The following is a 22821-nucleotide window of genomic DNA, read 5'->3' on the forward strand; positions in this document are numbered from 1 at the left end:
TTTTACGTGGCTGCTATGGGTTTCTAGCAAGAACGTTTCTTACCTACGCAAAAACCACAACGTGATATGCCAATTGCTATTTACCCTTCATAAGGACCCTTTTCATCGAATCCGATCTGACTAAAGTGGGAGAGACAGACACCCGCTAGCCACCTTATGCAACTAGTGCATGTCAGTCGGTGGAACCAGTCTCACGTAAGAGTACGTGTAAGGTCGATCCGAGACGCTTCATCCCACAATGCCGCCGAATCAAGATTGGACTAGTAACGGTAAGCATATTGAACAAAATCAATGCCCACAACTACTTTGTGTTCTACTCGTGCATAGAAACTACACATAGACCTAGCTCATGATGCCACTGTTGGGGAATGTAGCAAAAATTCAAAATTTTCTATGCATCACCAAGATCAATCTATGGAGAAGTCTACCAACGAGGGAAGGAGAGTGCATCTACATACCCTTGTAGATCGCTACGCATAAGCGTTCAAGAGAACGGGGTTGATGGAGTCGTACTCGTCGTGATCCAAATCACCGATGATCCTAGTGCCGAACGGACGGCACCTCCGTGTTCAACACACGTACAGCCCGGTGACGTCTCCTACGCCTTGATCCAGCAAGGGGAGAAGGAGAGGTTGGGGAAGACTCCATCCAGCAGCAGCACGACGGCGTGGTGGTGGTGGAGGAGCGTGGTACTCCAGCAGGGCTTCGCCAAGCACCGCAAGAGATGAGGAGGGAGAGGGGTAGGGCTGCGCCAAGAAGGAGAGAAACTCATCTGTTGGCAGCCCCAAGTCCTCAAGTATATATAGGGGAGAGGGAGGGGTGCGCCCCACCTAGGGTTCCACCCTAGGGGCGGCGGCCAGCCCCAATCCCATCTAGGGTGGCGGCCAAGTGGAGGGGGAGAGGGAGGCGCACCAGGCATGGGCCTTAAGGCCCATCTGCCCTTAGGGTTTGCCCCCTCTTCCCCTTAGGCGCATGGGCCTTGGTGGGGAGGTGCCCCAGCCCACTTAGGGGCTGGTCCCTTCCCACTATTGGCCCATGTAGGCCTCCAGGGCTGGTGGCCCCACCTGGTGGACCCCCGGACCCCTCCGGTGGTCCCGGTACACTACTGGTGATGCCCGGAACACTTCCGGTGGCCAAAACCATACTTCCTATATATTAATCTTTACCTCCGGACCATTCCGGAACTCCTCGTGACGTCCGAGATCTCATCTGGGACTCCGAACAACATTCGGTAACCACGTATATCTATTCCCTATAACCCTAGCGTCATCGAACCTTAAGTGTGTAGACCCTACGGGTTTGGGAGTCATGCAAACATGGCCGAGATAACTCTCCGGCCAATAACCAACAGCGGGATCTGGATACCCATGTTGGCTCCCACATGTTCCACGATGATCTCATCGGATGAACCACGATGTCGAGGATTCAATCAATCCCGTATACAATTCCCTTTGTCTAGTGGTACGATACTTGCCCGAGATTCGATCGTCGGTATCCCGATACCTTGTTCAATCTCGTTACCGGCAAGTCTCTTTACTCGTTCCGTAACACATCATCCCGTGATCAACTCCTTGGTCACATTGTGCACATTATGATGATGTCCTACCGAGTGGGCCCAGAGATACCTCTCCGTTTACACGGAGTGACAAATCCTAGTCTCAATTTGTGCCAACCCAACAGACACTTTTGGAGATACCTGTAGTGTACCTTTATAGCCACCCAGTTATGTTGTGACGTTTGGCACACCCAAAGTATTCCTACGGTATCCGGGAGTTGCACAATCTCATGGTCTAAGGAAATGATACTTGACATTAGAAAAGCTTTAGCATACGAACTACACGATCTTTGTGCTAGGCTTAGGATTGGGTCTTGTCCATCACATCATTCTCCTAATGATGTGATCCCGTTATCAACGACATCCAATGTCCATGGTCAGGAAACCGTAACCATCTATTGATCAACGAGCCAGTCAACTAGAGGCTTACTAGGGACATGGTGTTGTCTATGTATCCACACATGTATCTAAGTTTCCTATCAATACAATTCTAGCATGGATAATAAACGATTATCACGAACAAGGAAATATAATAATAACCAATTTATTATTGCCTCTAGGGCATATTTCCAACATCGCCGGAGCCGCCGGAAGCAGAGACGGGCGGCCGAGCATGGAGGGGCGCCGGCGGCCAGGACTAGCAGCGGAGCAGCAGCGCGCAGCAGCGGTGAGGGAGAAGTGCGACAGCAGCAGCATGCGGCAGCGGCAACGCAGCTGCAGCGGCGGCAGCTTGCATGAGCGGGGAGGCGCGGCCTGGTGCGCGGGGCGCGCGGCCAAGGCACGGCCCGCAGGACGGGCGGTCGAGCGCGTCGACCGAGATGCAGGGGTGCGGCACGCGGTGGGAGCGGTTGGCGTGCGCGCGCGACACGGCGCGAGCACAGTGCGGGCGTGGACACGGGCGGTGAGCGCGCATCGGACGCGGCCGGAGCGCGTCAACCGCGGTTAAGATCGGTAGGGACTGCGACGACGAGCGCGAGCGCGCGAGGGAGAGGAAGGGAGCGAGATGGGGCTCACTGGGGCCGTAGGGGTTCAGGGCAGCGGGATCGATGGAGGTTGGGGACGACGTGCGGCGTGGTGACGAGAAGACGTGGACGACGGGGCAGCCCAGCGGGATTCGGCAACGGTGGTGGTGCTCCGGTGATGGGCGTCGAGGCGATGGGGTCGGGAGCGGCTTCGGGCTGGTTCGATGGGGAGGAGGGTTGAGGAGGCGGGCGCCGACGACGGCGAAGCGACTGGGCGGCGTCGGGGTTCGGTTCCCCTCCTCGATCCAGATCGGATCGGGAGGTGGGGGCTGACGAGGGGGAGTGGGGGGAGTGGTTGGTGGCTAGGGTGGGCCGGGGGGGGGGGGGGGGGTTATGGAGAGGACATGGGCCGGCCGGTTGGGCCGGTGGAGGCCAGCTGGGCCACTTGGCCCAGCGGGAGGGGGGCTTTTTCTTTGTTTGTTTCTTTTTTTTGTATTTTCTTTCTTTTATTTATTTTCTTTTTCTGTTTTATTTTAGTTCTTTAATAGTTATAGTTTTATAATAAGTTAAAGCCCATACCTAAATTGGAGTTGTAAAAAGTTTTTAGTGACTAAATAAACTAGTTTAATATTTGTTTAGTATTTAAAAGCATTTAAATAATTGTTTTGCCGTTGTTTTACCAACTATAGTGCATTTAAATATTTTACTTAATTATGGGTTCTTCACTGTAATTACCTATGCATTATTTGGCACAAACCGAACATTTTAGTTTTAACATTTGAAAACTTTAATTGTTTGACTTGATTTTGAATTTGAATTTTGAATCGGTTTTTTGAACTAATCCGAGATTAACTACAGTGACAGAGGTGACGTGTCATCATTAATGAGGGGTTACTGTAGCCTAATTATCTGGGCATCACAGGAACAATTTGAGCGGCAAAAGCCAAAAATTGAGGTATGAAAATTTTAAAGTTTCGTTCGTAAATTCTCCAGCTGACAAGGACACAGTGAAGATTTTGAATGGGTTTCAAATAGAACGCACATTAAGAATTTGTGAACAAACTGGGATGAGTTTAGCATAGAAGGGGAAGGGTCCGATCACATCCACTTAGTAGAAAAGTCAACTTGAAGAATTAGCAATAAGTGAATGTTGTAGAGGACTGAAAACTCAAATATATATAGTCAATGAAGAACACAGTCGGAAAGAGTGAAGACTTGCAAAGTTGAAGAATTCGAACAACTAAGGAATTTCAAAAATGAAGAAAAACTCAGATTGAAGATTTTCAACTTTTGTTAGTGGCGTGATCCACCGTATAAGAATGATGATTTCAGATACCGCGTACAATTGTCGTAGGGATTTGAGAATCAAATTCTTCATTAATTTTTTCACACTTAGAGGGTTAGTCTTTGTTGCTTGAAGAAAAAAGTTACTTCGTGTGTTGCACATCTAAGTCATCAATTTGCATAAGTGTTAGGATGTGTGTCCTTTTCAAAGGACATTTGAAGATTCTAAGATATTTAGCTCACACCGTAACTTGCTAAATCTCTTCTTATCCAAGGGCTTTGTGAAGATATCGGCTAGCTGTTCTTCAGTCTTCACGTGCTCGATAGAGATGTCGCCCTTCAACACATGATCTCGAAGAAAATGATGATGAATCTGGATGTGCTTTGTCTTCGAGTGCTGAACTGGGTTATGAGCAATCTTGATGGCACTCTCATTGTCATAGTAGAGTGGCGCATTCTTCACACTGATGCCGTAGTCCTTGAGGGTTTGCTTCATCCATAGCAATTGAGCAAAGCACGAACCAGCAGCAATGTACTCAGCTTCAGCAGTAGAGAGTGATACGCAGTTCTGCTTCTTCGAGGACCAACATACCAAGAATCGTCTGAGGAAATGACATGTGCCTGATATTGACTTGCTATGACGCCCCCGATTCAATCGTACACTAATCATACACGCAAACATGTACGATCAAGATCAGGGACTCACGGGAAGATATCACAACACAACTTTACAAATAAAATAAGTCATACAAGCATCATATTACAAGCCAGGGGCCTCGAGGGCTCGAATACAAGAGCTCAATCATAGACGAGTTAGCGGAAGCAACAATATCTGAGTATAGACATAAGTTAAACAAGTTTGCCTTAAGAAGGCTAGCACAAACTGGGATACAGATAGAAAGAGGCGCATGCCTCCTGCCTGAGATCCTCCTAAACTACTCCTGGTCGTCGTCAGCGGGCTGCACATAGTAGTAGGCACGTCCGGAGTAGTAGTAGTCGTCGTCGACGGTGGCGTCTGGCTCCTAGGCTCCATCGTCTGGTCGCAGCAATCTAGTATAGAAAGGGGAAGCGAAGCAACCGTGAGTACTCATCCAAAGTACTCGCAAGCAAGGAGCTACACTACATATGTATGCATTGGTATCAAATGGAATAAGGGTATCATATGTGGACTGAACTGCAGAATGCCGGAATAAGAGGGGGATAGCTAGTCCTTTCAAAGACTACGCTTCTGGTAACCTCCATCTTGCAGCAGGAGAAGAGAGTAGATGGTAAGTTCACCAAGTAACATCGCATAGCATAATCCTAACCGATGATCCTCCCCTCGTCGCCCTGTGAGAGAGCGATCACCAGTTGTATCTGGCACTTGGAAGGGTGTGTTTTATTAAGTATCCGGTTCTAGTTGTCATAAGGTCAAGGTACAACTCCAAGTCGTCTTGTTACCGAAGATCACAGCTATTCGAATAGATTAACTTCCCTAGAGGGGTGCACCACATAACCCAACATGCTCGATCCCATTTGGCCGGACACACTTTCCTGGGTCATGCCCGGCCTCAGAAGATCAACACGTCGCAGCCCTACCTAGGCACAACAGAGAGGTCAGCACGCCGGTCTAAATCCAATGGCGCAAGGGTCTGGGCCCATCACCCATTGCACACCTGCACGTCGTGTACGCAAACGGTGAGCAGACCTAGCAACCTCCATTGCAAAGGAAGTTGCGTTACGCGGTCCAACCCGGCGCGCGCCCCTTAGTCGCTGACGTCACGAAGGCTTCGGCTGATACCGCGACGTCGAGTGCCCATAACTGTCCCCGCGTCGATGGTTAGTGCGTATAGGCCAGTAGCCTGACTCAGATCAAATACCAAGATCTCGTTAAGCGTGTTGTTTTGAAATAACCGCGAACGTCGACCAGGGTCAGGCCCACCTCTCTCCTAGGTGGTCTCAACCTGCCCTGTCGCTTCGCCACAAAGATCCACACAGAGGGCTGTCGGGAAAGTATGTCCTTCTAGCCCCCAATTCGTGAATCAACCATGGGTACTCCTCGAGCCAACCCGACTTTAGTCATCACATGTATCATGTATAAAGTATATAGTATATACCCATGATCACCTCCCGAGTGATCACGGCCCGATAGTATAGCATGGCAGACGGATAAGAATATAGGGCCACTGATGATAAACTAGCATCATATACTAAGTATTAGGATTGCAGGTAAAGGTAACAACAGTAGTAGTAAGGACAGGCTATGCATCAGGACAGGATTAACGGAAAGCAGTAACATGCTACACTACTCTAATGCAAGCAGTATAGAGGAGAGTAGGCGATATCTGGTGATCAAGGGGGGGCTTGCCTAGTTGCTCTAGCAAGAAGGAGGGTTCATCTTCGATGTAGTCGAACACACGGACATCAGCGACGGTCTCGGTGTCTACCGGAAATAAGTAACGGAGGGAGGAACACAATAAATAACAGAGCAATCAAATGTAACACAAAGTAAGACACGGCAATACGTTGTGCTAGGGGTGACCTAACGCAGGGATAGGTGATACCGGCGAAAGGGGAAACATCCGGGAAAGTATCCCCGGTGTTTCGCGTTTTCGGACAGATGAACCGGAGGTAAAATGTTGCAGGTTCGATATGCTAGGGATGTGTGGCGGGCGAACAGACTGCGTATTCGGATTTCTCTCGTCGTTCTGAGCAACTTTCATGTACAAAGTATTTTCATCCGAGTTACGGTTTATTTTATATGAATTTTTCTAGTTTAAATGAATTTCTAAATTTCTTGGATATAAATTAATTCGAAAATAATTTAATGTTAAATGCTAAGTGTACATAGCAGTGTGCTTGTGAGGTTGACAATGGGACCCCGGGGTGTGCTGAGTCAGCAGTCAAAGTCAATGTTGACCAGTCAACTTGGCATGTGGGGGCCCACCTGTTAGTGACTAGAGTTAGTTTAGACTTTAATTAAGTTAGAATAAATAGCAATGGAGGCCACTAGTCATACGACCATCCAACTAATGTAATAATAATAAAAACTAATAGGGGATAATCCCCCGATTACCCAAGCCGACCCAATCATGCGGTGGCCCGAGGCCACGGCTGGGGCTCGCACGGCCGCTCCCGAAGGAGCGCCGGCGGCCATTGCCCAGCGAACGGGGCGGGGGGTGCAGGACGAGGCCCTAGGCAGGAGTGGCCTGGTGGAAGTGGCCAGGCGCCAGCGGCGCAAGGCAGGGCGGGTGGCGCAGGCGAGCGAAGCCGGCGGTAGCGGCAGCAGTCAGCAACAGCAGCAGCATAGCACGGGCGCGGCGCTATGTGTGCAGGCCGTGGCCAGGGGGAGGCGAGCGCGCGTACGGACGGCGTGAGGCACGGCTTGGCGCGGCCAGGCGAGGCAGTGCGTGTGCGCGAGGAGCAAGCTCCCTTCCATGGCGACCAAAGCGCGGACGCGGCGTTACGACAGCGAAACGGAGCGGGGAGAAGGGGGAATAGGAGGAGGGACTCACCCTGAGCGCGACGACGAGGCTAGGGAGGTCGGGGACGGGCCAGAGCAGCGGTTGGGGCGACGAGATGTGGGCTGCCGAACGAAGAAGGCAACGACGGCTGTGGCTACGCGACACCCCGGCTCGAGCTGGTTCCCTGAACGGAAGAAGCCAAACGCGGGGATCCTCCTAGACGTCTTCCTGCGCGACAACGACAACGGTGGTCACGACAACGACGAGGGGGCCGCGGTCACCGCGCGATCTGATAAGTTCAAATCGAACTAGAGGGGAAAGGAAACGATTGTGATTTGGGGGCTAGGGTTCCGGGGAGGGAGGGAGGTGCGCCCGATGACTTTGTAGGCGATGGGGGACGCCGCGGATGCGTGCCACGAGACCGCGGCGCCATGGCGGATGGTCGCCACGTCTCCTGCCTCCCCTGTAGCGGAGGTGGGAGGTGACCCCCAGTTGGGCTGGACCTCCCTCTACACTTGAGGTCCAGCCCAACAGTAGATAGGTTCCCCCTTTTTTTGCTTTATTTCTTTTTCTATTACCGTCTTGCAATAATTTGGATACCCAATGAATTTTGCTAAATATGAAACTTAGCACATAATTAATTGCATTATGGTGGGGTGGCACAAAAAGTTTTGAGGCCAATTGGAACTGTTTAAATTTATAGTTGAATTAAAATGCTTTTATTTAATCTTGTTGTTCCTCTAAAAGAATTCCAGGGGCAAATTGGGAAACCAAATGAGGTTGGTTCCAACATGTTCATTACTTAGTGAATATTTTCCACCCATCGAACATTTTATTTGATAGTTTGAAAAATTAATAATTTGACTAGTTATTTAAAATTTGTTTTTGATTCGGTTTTCATCAAGTGACAAAATGGCTTTACAGCATGATGACAAGGCAAATTAGGGTGAGGTTACTATAGCTAAATTATCAGGGTGTTACAAATCTCCTCCACTACAAGAAATCTCATCCTGAGATTTAAGACGGGAGTAAGGGGGAAGTTCTGGTTACGAAAATCTATCGAGTCTTCTCGGTCTTGGTTGCTCTTTTCAAAGAGGTCAATCCATTACATTGATGTCTTCATTTCTCTATTTCAGGTCTTCATGATGAAGTTGTCATCCTTTCTTCGAAAATTTCATCGTACTTACGAAAGGACAAGGGGTAACGTCGAAAGAACGGACCTTACAAGGTTGACTATCTGGTAGATAACTCGGGGAATATGGTAGAAAGTAACTCTCGAATAGATGCTTAAGAAAATGTCGAGAGTAAAGTAAGAAGGTACCATGAAAAGTTTCCAATGAGCAGGCAATCGTTCGATGGCCGAAACAGAGTGTGAAAGGGGTTCAGAGCAATGAAAATAATATTGCATCTGGTACCATAATAGAACATCTCTTGGAAGGGGGGCTCGTGATCTACAAACGAAGCCAAGCGTGAGGAGTAACTTGGGATCAGGAGTGTACAGGAGAGTCAGGTTTTGGAACTGTGGGTTATGGGCCCACCATGTGGGTTAAAGTATGAGGGCACTGACATCTTGGACGGTCATGATAGCAAGGCATCATGATAGCCAGGCATGTCAGAGAGAGACTGTCGGTTATGTTGGCAACAACGTTGGTACCAAGGGCGAGGGACGAAAAGAACCATTTTCCTGCTCGTTGAAACGAGGCGGACCTATAGGCAAAGTTCTCGTCCATCAGTGGTTACCGGAATGTCATCAACAATAGTAACAGGGTCTTGCTGACAGAATTGTACACCGAGGAGTTTACATAAGCAGGAGAATATTACTGCTTAGATCATATAGATCACAAGAAACGTTAAACCAACCAATGGAAAGGAAAAATATGTTTATCACATTAAATAGAACAATGGAAAGGAAAATGTGTTTAAACACAAATTTCAAAGGTATATCCTTCGGAAGGACGAACAGAGCATGATATCCATGACAGGATATAATGTAGTAAACTCTTTAGGTAGGGGAGAGAATTTTCATGACATTACCCTTACAGCGGTGTTTGGATAATCAAGCAAGAAACATTTAGCATTGGGCTTCAAATGTTTTTGTTGAAAATCAGAGTACCATGGACATGCTTCGAGATAGCATTGACATGGTTTGCAAGCAAAGGTTAGACTTTGTATTCACAAAGGATCCATCAGGAACAACTTATAGACTAAGTCTTACAATTTCCTTATGGAAGAATGGTTAACCTTGCTATAAAGGATACTAAAGCAATCGGTCCTCCGGCCAGGTGTGCTAGGCATGACATCACCTTACCGGGCATATAAGATCAATGTTATAACTATTGGACATATGTTCCCACCATCATATCTGATTGAGGTTCAGATCTAATTGGTGTCGGGAAACCTCAGACTCGGGGTGCCTGAGAAGAAAAGGCGCAACACCAATTGACGAGATGACATTGTAAGATCCTCGGGAAATGAACTATGGAAGCAAGTTCCGAACAGGGGTTCATCATTAAACCAATGAAGGGATAAGGAGGTAGCTAGTGAACTCAGCGACAATTCATCGGGACTTCCAAAAGATGGGTTTCCACAATTAGGTGAACAAGGAGACAACATTAGTCAGATCAAATGATATAATGATGTATGCTCGAGGAAAACATACACAGTTAAACATCGGTTGAAAGGTGCACCCGAAATATGGGCTGGGTCGCACGATCAATGTTAGGATGGTGACTAAATGAACAAAAGAAGTAGAATGTAACTATCGACCATTCACTTCCAAGCAATAGAGTTGCTAGAACTTTTGAATTTACACCTGAAAGTTCGATAGCCGGTATTCCGATTAGAAACCACACGGGGACCAAGAATGAACGGAGATGGCGAGAAGTAATACTATAACAAGAATTCTTAAGAGGTGGAGCATTTCTCACAACGTCCTTGATATAAAAGATGATAATAATTCAAGGTGGAACATAACATAAGCTGGATAGCAAGGAGCTCCATAACAAGATCAGGTTTGTGTCGGAGGGAAGGCAATGATGTCGACGATGATAATACAAGTCATCGAGGGGCAAGGATGGTATTTCTCATCAAGAATTCAATTGATATCCTGGAAGACCTCAGAATGTTGATGATGATCATGACACATTTGTCGAGAGGTTTCAAGAAGATGTAACCAATCGGCGATGACATCAAGTCAACGGAATGATGAAGCGAAAAGTTATTGAAACCATAGGTACGACACGAACTCGAAATCAAGCTTGTCGTTCAAGGAAAATTGACATGACGAGGAAGATCGACGTAAGATTAGCTCACTGTCAAAAATTTTGCTCCGTGAAGAAGGACCAGGTAGCACAGTTAAAAACGGCACGACAAGGATATAGCCAAGCAGGCTAGGAATGACGTCATCGAGTTCAAACTCGTAAGTAATGAAGGTTACCAAGAGTTGATTAATCACGGTGCGGACATGAGTCGGTTATCGGTGTCTTTGAGTGTTTAATAACTCAAAGCCCGTGAAAAATTGGAATCGGTAAGAATGTAGCACTTGATGAAGAACTCATAAGAAGTTATGCAGTTCCATGATAATCTCGAGATACCAGGGGGGTAATACTCGACGACAGATCAAAGTAGAGGTTGGACTAGGGTAATACTCTGCAGAAGACTAGTGCTCAAACTTGCACGAGAAATGGAATCAAGAATAAACATGGTCGGAACCACGTCCACAAATACAAGATGAACTTATAACAAGGGGATAATTATTTTAAGAGAAGCTTCCACGATAAGGTATACATCGGGTCCATGGGCATGAACACAGGGTTCAAGGTCGACTCCCACTTGTTCAACGCATAACCTTTCATTCACCTCTCGTATTTCGAAAATGACATTAGTTGTTGAAATTTTTACCTGGTGCAATACCAGATAATTATGACCCGTGAAATCTTTCGGGTTCACACGGATTAGGGAAGGCGTAGGTTCAACCCATCAGGGCATCTTAGGAACATATACCACAAACTTCGGAATAAATAATACAAGCTCGGAAGTAGAGCATGGTTCACAAGGCAGAGGATACGATTTACCAAAGGCATTATATATCCGATGAAAGGCTCACAAGGTTAATGAATATGAAGGACAGTGTCGGACAAAATCCAACAAAGAATCTGGTGGTCCATAAGGGATCTGATATGAGCATCGGTACTCAATCAGAAAAAGAAAGAATGCAAGGAGATCTGATTATAGAAACAACTGACTAACTCAAAGCTCAAATGCAAAGGAATTATGAATTCCAAGACAAGGGATCAGAAGCAATGCTCGGATTAGGGATGGATAAGTTGAATAGCCTTAGGGGTTAAAATCGATGGCAATTTGGTTGGTCGAGATCCAGCTCGTGTTTAAAATGACGTCTGAGCCGAAAGGACAAAATGAAAGATCTGATTAAGGATTGCGAGCATTCACAACATATTGATTCAACAGACTCAAACTGATAAGGACTAAGGATGCCAATAAGATTACCAGACTTATGAGGTTAATCATAATGCAAGCAAGCAAGAATTCCAAGAGCAATAGGCTGTTGAGGATTTTTGGAGATCGAATGGTATTTCGAAGACTTTCGTGAAATACATGTATCCACTGGGGGTGAGCGGATACTTGATAAGTATGAGAAATTATTCATAGGGTTATCCATGTTGCAAAGAACTACAAGGGCAGTGGGCACAGGGTATTTTCGGAACAAGAGAGAGAATTTCGGGGTATCTTGTAATAACAAGATTAACTGGGAATAAAAGTAAGGGTGACAGGTGTAAGTATTTATCCATAGGGATATTTTGGTGGTAGGGGATGGCAAAAAGCAATGGGCACAAAGTCTCGAGAGAACAACGGAGAGTATCTTCGGAATCCTTCGATACAGCAGGCGATCATCTGTAACAAGGGGCTCTCCGGGAGAAAGTATTTTCGAGAACCTAAAGTCAGTTTTGTTTTTAGAAAAATCATTTAACCCGAATAGAAGAGAGATCAGAGTCCCAGAGTATAGACGAGGAATAAAAGATTCTAATACCACCCAATGGCGAGGTGGGCCCGTAAGCCGCACAGCCATGCTAGTTAAAAGTTTTGCAATGACTAGACTCAACTTCGGCCAAGGAGTTTGGAAGGGGGATTCCTATAGGCAGTTGGCTCTGATACCAACTTGTGACGCCCTCGATTCAATCGTACACTAATCATACACGCAAACATGTACGATCAAGATCAGGGACTCACCGGAAGATATCACAACACAACTTTACAAATAAAATAAGTCATACAAGCATCATATTACAAGCCAGGGGCCTCGAGGGCTCGAATACAAGAGCTCGATCATAGACGAGTCAGCAGAAGCAACAATATCTGAGTATAGACATAAGTTAAACAAGTTTGCCTTAAAAAGGCTAGCACAAACTGGGATACAGATAGAAAGAGGCGCATGCCTCCTGCCTGGGATCCTCCTAAACTACTCCTGGTCGTCGTCAGCGGGCTGCACGTAGTAGTAGGCACCTCCCGAGTAGTAGTAGTCATCGTCGACGGTGGCGTCTGGCTCCTAGGCTCCATCGTCTGGTCGCAGCAATCGAGTATAGAAAGGGGGAAAAGGGGGAGCAAAGCAACCGTGAGTACTCATCCAAAGTACTCGCAAGCAAGGAGCTACACTACATATGTATGCATTGGTATCAAATGGAATAAGGGTATCATATGTGGACTGAACTACAGAATGCCAGAATAAGAGGGGGATAGCTAGTCCTTTCGAAGACTACGCTTCTGGTAACCTCCATCTTGCAGCAGGAGAAGAGAGTAGAAGGAGAATAGACTGAAGTCCTCCAAGTAGCATCGCATAGCATAATCCTAACCGATGATCCTCCCCTCGGTCGCCCTGTGAGAGAGCGATCACCGGTTGTATCTGGCACTTGGAAGGGTGTGTTTTATTAAGTATCTGGTTCTAGTTGTCATAAGGTCAAGGTACAACTCCAAGTCGTCCTGTTAGCGAAGATCACGGCTATTCGAATAGATTAACTTCCCTGCAGGGGTGCACCACATAACCCAACACGCTCGATCTCATTTGACCAGACACACTTTCTTGGGTCATGCCCGGCCTCGGAAGATCAACACGTCGCAGCCCTACCTAGGCACAACAGAGAGGTCAGCACGCCGGTCTAAATCCTATGGCGCAGGGGTCTGGGCCCATCGCCCATTACACACCTGCACGTTGCGTACGCGGCCGGTGAGCAGACCTAGCAACCTCCATTACAAAGGAAGTTGTGTTACGCGGTCCAACCCGGCGCGCGCCGCTCAGTCGCTGACGTCACGAAGGCTTCGGCTGATACCACGACGTCGAGTGCCCATAACTGTCCCCGTGTAGATGGTTAGTGCGTATAGGCCAGTAGCCAGACTCAGATCAAATACCAAGATCTTGTTAAGCATGTTATTTTGAAATAACCGCGAACGCCGACCAGGGTCAGGCCCACCTCTCTCCTAGGTGGTCTCAACCTGCCCTGTCGCTTCGCCACAAAGATCCACACAGAGGGCTGTCAGGAAAGTATGTCCTTCCAGCCCCCAATTCGTGAATCAACCGCGGGTACTCCTTGAGCCAACCCGACTTTAGTCATCACATGTATCATGTATAAAGTATATAGTATATACCCGTGATCACCTCCCGAGTGATCACGGCCCGATAGTATAGCATGGCGGACGGATAAGAATGTAGGGCCACTGATGATAAACTAGCATCCTATACTAAGTATTAGGATTGCAGGTAAAGGTAACAACAGTAGTAGTAAGGACAGGCTATGCATCAGGACAGGATTAACGGAAAGCAGTAACATGCTACACTACTCTAATGCAAGCAGTATAGAGGAGAGTAGGCGATATCTGGTGATCAAGGGGGGGCTTGCCTGGTTGCTCTGGCAAGAAGGAGGGTTCATCTTCAATGTAGTCGAACACACGGACATCGGCGGCGGTCTCGGTGTCTACCGGAAATAAGTAACGGAGGGGGGAACACAATAAATAACTGATGAGGACATCTCTGCCACAGTTGCACCCACCGCGACATCAGTTATTCCATCTGGACCTATGACTAGAGCACGAGCGAGACAGATAAATGACCAGGTACTATCGCTCCTTTGTACATATGATTTAACTAATGAGAATATTATATTACACTCATGTTTGGATTTACTTGTACTCAGGAACGAAGGTGTTGGAGAGATAAGGAGGAAAAGCCGCATGCAGATGGAAGATGAAAAATGTTGCACGTTGATTCCACAAGCAGCAACACTATTGACATGCAAGAAGGTACCTAGCCACGTACGTGCTGAAGTGCAAAAGGAGGAGAAGGAGTATTAGGCTTCCTGGACCGGAGAAGGCCACGTCCGCATGCAGCCCACACCGTCAATAGCTAAACAAGGAAATAAACTACATGTGGGCCGGCTCATGATTCTGATTTCTTTCAAGTCGTAGCCGACCAGGATTCGTCTACGCGCAGGCGGCTGTACTCTAATAAATAGTTAGCTACTGTTAGGTTTAGATCTCGGGTTTTATTGTATTGTCTAGCCATCGCTACAATTCGCATCTACGAGACGTGTAGGACTACCGCCTTGTCAGATCCATAGTGGAACCCCAACTTTTTCATCTAGTTCGTGGGCTCAGTTTATTATCCGTAATTTCAGTTGCAATTCACCTTTGTTCTTGCCGGTTCTTCGGTTGCTTGCAGGAACTCGAACCTCGTTGTTCAGGTTGATCGTGCCTACGGCAAGGTCAATAACCATCGGAGATTGGTTTAGCGATTGTCGAGGCGTATCGTCGGGTACGGTATAGCCGGATCATCAAGGTCAAAATCCACCAAATCGATAATTATCCCCACTCTCATCGAAAGATCGGGCCGCTGTCACATCAAGTGGTATCAGTTTTCAGGTTCATCGGTGAGAGATTTACAGTTTTCCTAGTTTAGTTTATTTTTCTGTCCTATAAACCCATGAAAAAGCCCAAAAAAATTAGATTAGTTCCTTCATTACACCTACCTTTTTAGCCTTTAGCAATTTTTGCATCTAGTATTTGCATAGTTGAATTTTTGGTTGCATACATCCTAGAATTCGTGCTGGTTTAGATTAGTTTGAGAGAAAATTTGTCTACTAGATCTAACCTTGTTTTTGTCCACCATATTTTCCGCCACAACTTTCGTTAAAAAAATCAAAGCAAGTTTGCATCGGATTGTTTATAGTTTTGCCTATCCTTGCGTGCAATCCGAAGTCGCGTCTGTTTACAAAAAATCATTTGTTGTCCGCTGTTTTCTGCGCGTACACACACAGCGGTCTAATCTCGCGCAGTCGCCCAGACATCAGCCAGCGGGCGTCTGTCCATCCACGCGCTATACACACACATGCAGGTCATCAGACAACTCCTCTCTTGTGTCTGCCTCCACGCGCAATACACCATACATCCAGTGTACCAATATTTGTCACCTTGCGTCGTTGTTAGCTTTTGCATGCAGCTCAATTAGCACAAGTTACAACACTGGCATTTAATTTCTCTTAGCCTCATCTTGGTGTACGTAATTTCTGCTAGTAACCGGCTTGAAAAAGAAAAGGACAAAAAAGAAAAAAAAAGGTTGCAACTTTCAGGCCGGCTAGCACTTTTGGTGCAATCTCTTTTGACGTTCAGAATTGTTCCTCTGCTATACACGTGATACTTGTTGGACATTTTCTTTTGTCGCTCTTGGTCGCCATACGCTACGTTTACACCTCACTTATATCTAGCTAATTAGAGTTGTCTCAAATTTTTCATCGGTTCCCACTCACGTGACTCAGTATCTAGGCTTAGATTGTTTTCTCTCTTACTAGTCGACCGCCAGCACTAGTTAGGAGTTTGAGCAATTATTCAGCTTGCATTACTTTTTGCTTAATTGTGCCACATATTGTGAGTTGAGGAAACCTTCACCAAGCTCCACTTCCTATATCGTATCTTGTTTGGTCCCTTGGTAATCGCTATATCAATCTTTTGATCACTTTTGACATCGCCAATGGCCGACAACCACTGCAGCACGGTAAGAACTGGTAAGAGCTTGGTAATTGCTCGAGAGTTGAGAGACATTTTCCACCGCCTCACTATAGTTACTGTAGGAGCAATATACTTGTGATTTTGTTCTTGTTCCGTCCTAACCATGGCAGGTGACGACGACAACATGAAAGCCACGGTGGCACGCCTTGAGGAGGATGTGCATGCATACACCGAGCGGTTCACATCGTTCGAGGGCGCACTTGATAAGCGTCTCAAGTCGATCGAGGATAGCAATGAGACGTTCACCCAAACACTTGCATCTATTATGAAACGTCTTGATGCCCAGGATGCCCGTCTAGGTGCCGCCTCCACTTCTGCTCCGCATCTTCCAGCCACCAACACAGGTCTGCAACGAGCTCGTCGGGTCCTCCCAGGAGACCCGGGGCACCCTCTTTCATACACCGATGCCGTCGACCAGCCCCGTCCTCGCAACGCCAACTCGATAGCCGACGACATCCAAGATGACAACTATGATGGTAATTATGAGGATCCTGATGCAGTTAATGATAACAATGATCGTGCTCATCGTCGACTACGCAATAATCAACAAGGTATGGGACGACACCAGCGTCCTCAGGTACGTGTCCATGACGATTCTTTGGGTAGAATTAAATTTGTCATGCCTCCTTTTGATGGGAAATATGATCCAGATGTTTATCTTGACTGGGAATTACTAGTTGATCAAAAATTTGCTTGCCATGATTTTCCTGATGATAAAAGAGTTAGGGCTGCAACTAGTGAGTTTAGTGATTTTGCTTCTGTTTGGTGGAGAGCACATTGTCGTAAACATCCTAATAATATTCCTGCCACTTGGGAAGCTTTGAAATTAGTAATGTGTCACCGTTTTGTTCCTGGATATTATGAACGTGACTTGCTAATTAAACTACAACGCTTGAACCAAGGATCTAAATCTGTGGAAGACTATTATCAAGAATTGCAAATGGGCATGTTACGTTGTGGTTTAGTTGAGACTGAGGAAGTCGCTATGGCTAGGTTCTTGGGTGGATTGAATAGAGAAATTTATGACATACTTGCTTATAAAGATTATCATTCAATGACCCGTTTATTCCATCTTGCTATACATGCTGAACATGAAGTGCAGGGTCGTTCCAGACTGCGTCCTAATTTTTCTGCAGGTCGTACTTCCACATGGGCGTCGCGCACTCCTGCTGCCCCGTCCACTCGCACCTCTACAACAGCACCTGCAACCTCTCGACTGGGGCCTTCTTCATCAACTTCAGCATCACACACTTCGGCACCACTGAAAAGTACTACACAAATTCCAACAAAAAGTTCATCGTCATCGTCCGCTTCCTCCAAAAGAACAAAGGATATCCAATGCCACACTTGCAAGGGATTTGGCCATGTCATGAAGGAGTGTCCTAATAAGCGTGTATTGATCATTCGTGAAGACGGCGAGTACGACTCTGCTAGTGATTTTGATGAAGACACATATGCCTTGCTTGCTACACATGAAGACGATGACACAAGACCGGAGCAAGAGGAAGAACATGTGACCGCTGACGACGCCGATAAGTACATGAGTCTTATATCACATCATGTACTTAGTGCTCAGATTGTCAAAGCAAAGAAGGATCAACGTCACAACCTCTTCCACATCAAAGGAGTCGTCAAGGAGCGTTCCGTTCGCATAATCATTGATGGAGGGAGTTGTAACAATTTAGCAAGCATTGACATGGTGGAGAAGCTCTCCCTACCTTCGCGACAACATCCACAACCATACTACATTCAATGGTTTAATGATGGTGGAAAGGTAAAGGTAACACGCATGGTGAGAGTTCCTTTTTCTTTAGGTTCATACCATGACACTATTGATTGCGATATTGTGCCTATGCAAGCTTGTTCTATGTTACTAGGAAGGCCATGGCAGTATGATAAACAATGTTTACATGGATGGTAGAACTAATCAGTATACACTCTCACACATAAAGGAAAGAAATCATTCTACACCCTATGTCTCCTGAGCAAATTTTAAAAGATGATCTTGCTAGGGCTAGTAGAAACACAAATACTGAGCGTACTCAATCTGAAAATCAGAAAGTTGTTGATGAGTTAGAACAATTTAATAGCTGCACAAATCTGATCCTAGCACATCTAAAGAAATTAAATTGAAAGGTGTATCTTTCTTAGCTACACGTGCTGAAATTTTTGAGTTAGATGCTCATACTGATGAATGTTATGCTCTTATTTGCAAAGAAGTTTTGTTTTCATTTGAGGATATGCCTTCTTCTTTGCCTCCTGTTGTCGCTAACCTTTTGCAGGAGTATCATGATGTTTTTCCAAAGGAAGTACCACCGGGGCTGCCACCTATGAGAGGAATTGAACATCAAATTGACTTGATCTGGCGCCTCATTACCCAACCGTGCGCCGTACCGGACTAATCCAGAGGAGACTAAGGAGATTCAGCGACAAGTTCAAGAACTACTTGAAAAAGGTTACATTCGTGAATCCCTTAGTCCATGTGCTGTACCAATTTTACTTGTTCCTAAAAAAGACGGTACTTCGCGTATGTGTGTTGATTGTAGAGCCATCAATAATATTACAATTCGATATCGTCATCCTATTCCTAGATTAGATGACATGCTTGATGAACTCAGTGGCTCAGTTGTGTTTTCTAAAGTGGACTTGCGTAGTGGCTACCATCAAATTCGTATGAAACTAGGTGATGAATGGAAAACTGCTTTCAAAACTAAATTTGGTTTATATGAGTGGTTAGTTATGCCTTTTGGATTGACTAATGCACCTAGTACTTTCATGAGACTAATGAATGAAGTTTTGCGAGCTTTTATTGGACGATTTGTGGTAGTATATTTCGATGATATTTTGATTTATAGCAAGTCACTAGAGGAACACTTAGACCATTTGCGTGCTGTTTTTTTGCTCTGCGTGTATGCACGTTTATTTGGTAATATCGAGAAGTGCACTTTTTGCACGGATCGAGTCGCTTTTCTTGGCTATGTTGTGACAGCGCAGGGAATTGAAGTTGATAAAGCCAAGGTTGAAGCGATCCAGAGTTGGCCGACCCCTAACTCGGTCACACAGGTACGAAGTTTTCTCGGACTTGCTGGGTTCTACCGGCGGTTCGTGAAGGATTTTAGCACCATCGCAGCACCGCTCAATGAACTCACAAAGAAAAATGTGCCATTTGTTTGGAGCGATTTTGGAGGGTGTTGTGGACAAAATTGGGGACTAAGCTTTTATTTAGCACTACATGTCATCCTCAAACAGATGGTCAAACTGAAGTGGTTAATCGAACATTGTCTACTATGCTTAGGGCTGTTTTGAAAAAGAATTTAAAAATGTGGGAAGAATGTTTACCTCATGTAGAGTTTGCTTATAATCGTTCAGTTCATTCTACCACAAAGTTATGCCCTTTTGAGATTGTTTATGGATTTATACCTCGTGCGCCTATTGATTTATTACCCATTCCATCTTCGGAGAAGGTAAACCTTGATGCTAAAGAACGTGCTGAGCTCGTATTGAAAATGCATGAGATGACTAAGAAAAATATTGAACGCATGAATGCCAAGTATAAACTTGCTGGTAGTCAGGGTAGGAAAAGTCTTGTGTTTGAACCAGGTGATTTAGTATGGTTACATTTGCGAAAAGACCGTTTCCCTGATTTACGAAAGTCAAAATTAATGCCTCGTGCAGATGGACCTTTTAAGGTGATAGAAAAAATTAATGAGAATGCGTATAAGCTTGATCTGCCTGCAGAATTTCGGGTTAGTCCCACATTTAATGTTGCAGACTTAAAACCTTATTTGGGAGAGCATGAAGAGGTACCGTCGAGGGCGACTTCAATTCAAGAAGGGGGGGATGATGAGGACATCTCTGCCACAGTTGCACCCACCGCGACATCAGTTATTCCATCTGGACCTATGACTAGAGCACGAGCGAGACAGATAAATGACCAGGTACTATCGCTCCTTTGTACATATGATTTAACTAATGAGAATATTATATTACACTCATGTTTGGATTTACTTGTACTCAGGAACGAAGGTGTTGAAGAGATAAGGAGGAAAAGCCGCATGCAGATGGAAGATGAAAAATGTTGCACGTTGATTCCACAAGCAGCAACACTATTGACATGCAAGAAGGTACCTAGCCACGTACGTGCTAAAGTGCAAAAGGAGGAGAAGGAGTATTAGGCTTCCTGGACCGGAGAAGGCCACGTCCGCGTGCAGCCCACACCGTCAACAGCTAAACCAGGAAATAAACTACATGTGGGCCGGCTCATGATTCTGACTTCTTTCAAGTCGTAGCCGACCAGGATTCGTCCGCGCAGGCGGCCGTACTCTAATAAATAGTTAGCTACTGTTAGGTTTAGATCTCGGGTTTTATTGTATTGTCTAGCCATCGCTACAATTCGCATCTACGAGACGTGTAGGACTACCGCCTTGTCAGATCCACAGTGGAACCCCAACTTTTTCATCTAGTTCGTGGGCTCAGTTTATTATCCGCAATTTCAGTTGCAATTCACCTTTGTTCTTGCCGGTTCTTCGGTTGCTTGCAGGAACTCGAACCTCGTTGTTCAGGTTGATCGTGCCTACGGCAAGGTCAATAACCATCGGAGATTGGTTTAGCGATTGTCGAGGCGTATCGTCGGGTACGGTATAGCCGGATCGTCAATGTCAAAATCCACCAAATCGATAATTATCCCCACTCTCATCGAAAGATCGGGCCGCTGTCACATCAATAACAGAGCAATCAAATGTAACACAAAGCAAGACGCGGCAATACATTGTGCTAGGGGTGACCTAATGCAGGGATAGGTGATACCGGCGAAAGGGGAAACATCCGGGAAAGTATCCCCGGTGTTTCGCGTTTTCGGACAGATGAACCGAAGGTAAAATGTTGCAGGTTCGATATGCTAGGGATGTGTGGCGGGCGAACAGACTGCGTATTCGGATTTCTCTCGTCGTTCTGAGCAACTTTTATGTACAAAGTATTTTCATCCGAATTACGGTTTATTTTATATGAATTTCTAAAGTTTAAATGAATTTCTAAATTTCCTGGATATAAATTAATTCGAAAATCATTTAATGTTAAATGCTAAGTGTACATAGCAGTGTGCTTGTGAGGTTGACAATGGGACCCAGGGGTGTGCTGAGTCAGCAGTCAAAGTCAATGTTGACTAGTCAACTTGGCATGTGGGGGCTCACCTGTTAGTGACTAGAGTTAGTTTAGACTTTAATTAAGTTAGAATAAATAGCAATGGGGGCCACTAGTCATACGACCATCCAAATAATGTAATAATAATAAAAACTAATAGGGGATAATCCCCCGATTACCCAGGACGACCCAATCATGCGGTGGCCCGAGGCCACGGCTGGGGCTCGCACGGCCGCTCCCGAAGGAGCGCCGGCGGCCATCGCCCAGCGAACGGGGCGGGGGGTGCAGGACGAGGCCCTAGGCAGGAGTGGCCTGGTTGAAGTGGCCAGGCGCCAGCGGCGCAAGGCAGGGCGGGTGGCGCAGGCGAGCGAAGCCGGCGGTAGCGGCAGCAGTCAGCAACAGCAGCAGCATAGCACGGGCGCGACGCTATGTGTGCGGGCCATGGCCAGGGGTAGGCGAGCGCGCACACGGACGGCGCGAGGCACGGCTTGGCGCGGCCAGGCGAGGCAGTGCGTGTGCGCGAGGAGCAAGCTCCCTTCCATGGCGACCAAAGCGCGGACGCGGCGTTACGACAGCGAAATGGAGCGGGGAGAAGGGGGAACAGGAGGAGGGACTCACCCTGAGCGCGACGACGAGGCTATGGAGGTCGGGGACGGGCCAGAGCAGCGGTTGGGGCGACGAGATGTGGGCTGCCGAACGAAGAAGGCGACGACGGCTGTGGCTACGCGACACCCCGGCTCGAGCTGGTTCCCTGAACGGAAGAAGCCAAACGCGGGGATCCTCCTAGACGTCTTCCTGCGCGACAACGACAACGGTGGTCACGACAACGACGAGGGGGCCGCGGTCACCGCGCGATCTGATAAGTTCAAATCGAACTAGAGGGGAAAGGAAACGATTGTGATTTGGGGGCTAGGGTTCCGGGGAGGGAGGGAGGTGCGCCCGATGACTTGTAGGCGATGGGGGACGCCGCGGATGCGTGCCACGAGACCGCGGCGCCATGGCCGATGGTCGCCACGTCTCCTGCCTCCCCTGTAGCGGAGGTGGGAGGTGACCCCCAGTTGGGCTGGGCCTTCCTCTGCACTTGAGGTCCAGCCCAACAGTAGATAGGTTCCCCCCTTTTTTGCTTTATTTCTTTTGCTATTACCGTCTTGCAATAATTTGGATACCCAATGAATTTTGCTAAATATGAAACTTAGCACATAATTTAATTGCATTATGGTGGGGTGGCACAAAAAGTTTTTAGGCCAATTGGAACTGTTTAAATTTATAGTTGAATTAGAATGCTTTTATTTAATCTTGTTGTTCCTCTAAAAGAATTCCAGGGGCAAATTGGGAAACCAAATGAGGTTGGTTCCAACATGTTCATTAC

The 22821-nt window shown here is 46.7% G+C and overlaps 1 long non-coding RNA gene across 1 annotated transcript; it reads right to left on the reverse strand.

Annotated features, from left to right (window-relative positions):
* Window positions 1-19857: 19857 nt before the first annotated feature.
* On the reverse strand, window positions 19858-22552 carry LOC125543661. Its single transcript, XR_007298647.1, has 2 exons — window positions 22071-22552; window positions 19858-20219 (listed from the first exon to the last, which is right to left on the reverse strand). It is a non-coding gene; the product is annotated as an uncharacterized LOC125543661 (long non-coding RNA).
* Between the last annotated feature and the right edge of the window lie 269 nt (window positions 22553-22821).

The sequence above is a fragment of the Triticum urartu genome, chromosome 3 (genome assembly GCF_003073215.2).
Source record: "Triticum urartu cultivar G1812 chromosome 3, Tu2.1, whole genome shotgun sequence".
NCBI classification, from domain to species: domain Eukaryota; kingdom Viridiplantae; phylum Streptophyta; class Magnoliopsida; order Poales; family Poaceae; genus Triticum; species Triticum urartu.